General features: G+C 38.6%; 1 long non-coding RNA gene across 1 annotated transcript; it reads left to right on the top strand.

Moving 5' to 3' along the window:
- Positions 1-6: 6 nt before the first annotated feature.
- On the top strand, positions 7-2564 carry LOC115290801. The gene is made up of 2 exons (XR_003908211.1): positions 7-1384; positions 2502-2564. It is a non-coding gene; the product is annotated as an uncharacterized LOC115290801 (long non-coding RNA).
- The last annotated feature ends 365 nt before the right edge of the window (positions 2565-2929 follow it).

The following is a 2929-nucleotide window of genomic DNA, read 5'->3' as shown; positions in this document are numbered from 1 at the left end:
TATGTTGTGGAGGACTGAAGAGGAAATGAAAATACTTGACATTGTCAGAAGGAGCAAAAGACAAAGTGAGAAAGCAAAGTGTAGGCCTTGTCAACGACAGACTAGAATTCTTTTTATGAGTCAATAGTGGAAATCAGTATCTATGCAAAGATGAAAGGAAGGCTCATAGCGACGCAGAACCAGTGCTCGGCCTGGGGTGCTCATTCATGATGGTGGGCTCCTTGGAGGCGTCTGTCCTGCTCTTTTGAGACCTGGAAATGTAGTAAGTAGGCTTTCGGTAAATACCTGCTGAATTCTTCATGAATAAAGTGTCACTAAGACCAATTTTTATCTAAGTGTGTGTCAGTTATCTTCCCTGTCATAGGCCCTCGGTTTATTAGGGAAAAAACAAGGAAATGCAAAAGGGTCACATCTCAAGGGTGATGTTGTTAAGTTTAAGGAATTAACCAGATATTGTGATAAATGACACGAACAGCATGATTCTGAATTGTAAAGGTAGAGAAACCTACTTCTAATATTTGGGGAGATTTCTATTTTTATAAGTTGATGCTCGAAGACCCCTGGTTCTTAATACTATTAAGCTTCAGTTAGCCAGACATTTACAAATACCCAGGCCCTGAACTTCTTTTGTTTAGCTATCCTCCACTGTGTTTCTACAACAAAACCTGCCTGCTGTGTTATCCAAGTTTATCATGTCCTGTGCCATAAAGTGATTTGTTTAAATATTGTGTTCTTCGGGATTTTGAAAATTTTGTTGTCGTAAATCTTTACATACATTTTCCTAAGGAACTGGACATTCTGTAATTATATAAATGTGATCTGTAAGTTCTTTGTGCAGAATGTTTTGAAGGATCATATTTTGCTTAAATGTATGGTTGATACATAACTAATGTCTTAAGAAAATACATTTGACCAGACCATAAACTGTATTGTCTTCTCTTTATTACTAACGCTCTTAACACAACTGTGGAGCTGGTGTATACCAAGTGTTGCAAGTAAGGACGAGGGAACAAAGGTGATGAATGCCCACAGGTCATAGAGAGGAGCATATACTTCTAAACGCCAGTTCTTTCTCAGGAACAAAAAAGAAATGATAGGAATCATCTAGGTTCCAAACCTAACGAATTATCAGAGCCACCTAGAGAATTAAAACCACGGCTCTCTGGAAACCACTGCTTAAGTTTGGAATCCCTGAATCTGGCAAGGTGTGTGGGAATATCTGTGTAGCAAAGTAGTCCTGGTGCCTGCTTTGTGTGGCTGTGTTTGAGAGTGAGGCCTACCCTTCCTCTTTGCAGATGGACGGAATTAAGCCCCTGGGGACACAGTTCTAGATCTTGGAAAGCGTACATTCTGCTTCTTGGTCGTCCAGCAGCAAAGTGCAGAGGTACTAGCTGATCGTCTCTCATTGGTGGTCAGCCTCCTTTTAAAGTTTCCCAAGTGCAATAGTTGTGGATATTTTATTTTTTAAAATGAGTTATTTGAAAGAAAAATTAATGGGATGAAAATTCAGGCCCATGGAAGCCACTTCCCCAAATTAAGATATTAATAATACCTACCGAGAACCTTAAAATATTTAAGTTTGTTTTTATTTATTTTGAGAGAGGTAGCCAACAGGAGAGGGGCAGAGAGAGAGGGAGACAGAATCCTAAGCAGGTCCCATGCTGTCAGCACAGAGCCTGATGTGGGGCTCAAACCCATGATTCTTGAGATCATGACCTGAGTCAAAATCAAGAGTCGGATGCTTAACCAACAGAACCACAAGGTGCCCCAGGACCTTAAAGTATTTTTGAACTTGGAAACATTAATCTGCTTTAATGGAGCAATCCTAAATTGTCTGATAAGTGTTCCCAAGGCTGTTTATAAAACAGTAGATTATGTGTGTAAACTATATATACATATATATACTTACATATTCTGTAGTTTGTGGTTATATGTGTACATGTGTATGGATGGTTTACATATGTAATTCACCCAAAAGAAATGTATTGAACATTGGTGTGTCAAAAGTTTTGATAGATATTTCCACCTACCTCACTCTTCACAACAATTCCAAATTATCTCTATTTTACAGAAAAAGAATGACACTTAGGGTGGTTGAAATTTGAATTTTGACAGCACCCCTCCCCCTTTTTGTTTTTTTTGGCTTTGGAGCTCTCCAGATCATACCAGGAGAATTTTTTAGTATCTTTTTTTCCTCCACAATATACCACATATCTATATGGAATTATAAATTTAAAAATACAAAAGGAATGTGTAGGGCTTAAATTCTTATTTCAAAGTACTGAATATGTGTAAATTAATACACAGTATAAAATTGATGGGATAAATATAAAATACAGGACATTAAAAGTCAATCAATTATGATTCTGGTGCTACTCCATAGAGTGGCATAAACAGTCTCCAGAGATTCAGTCTATACAATCAATTAGCTACATCCTCCATACTGCCTAAGCCAGGCATTTGGAACTCATTAGATTTGTTTTTTCCCTTTCTTTTGCCAGAGCAAACCAGTCACAAGATTCTACTGAGTCCATTTATGAAATAAAGCTCAAGATCTAGTGTAATGAAAAGCCTCATTGTCTCATAAATACTATTTGAAAAGCTTCTAGTCTCTCCATTCGCCCTTTCCCACTGTTGTAACAAACTTCTTGACGTGGAAGTATGATCCTGTGGTTCCACTAGTCAAAATCTTACTGAATAAAAATCTGTACTTTGGGTGCCTGGGTGGTCAGTTGAGCGTCCGGCTTCGGCTCAGGTCATGATCTCAGAGTTCATGGGTTTGAGCCCCGCGTTGGGCTCTGTGCTGACAGCTCAGCGCCTGGAGCCTGCTTCAGATTCTGTATCTCCCTCTCTGTCTGGCCCTCCCCTGTTCATGCTCTGTCTCTTTCTTTCTCTCTCAAAAATAAAACACTAAAAAAAAATTTTTTTT

The sequence above is a fragment of the Suricata suricatta genome, chromosome 4, assembly GCF_006229205.1.
Source record: "Suricata suricatta isolate VVHF042 chromosome 4, meerkat_22Aug2017_6uvM2_HiC, whole genome shotgun sequence".
NCBI lineage: Eukaryota > Metazoa > Chordata > Mammalia > Carnivora > Herpestidae > Suricata > Suricata suricatta.
Note: the sequence above shows the minus strand (reverse complement) of the source record. Positions and strands in the feature narration are given on the sequence as shown.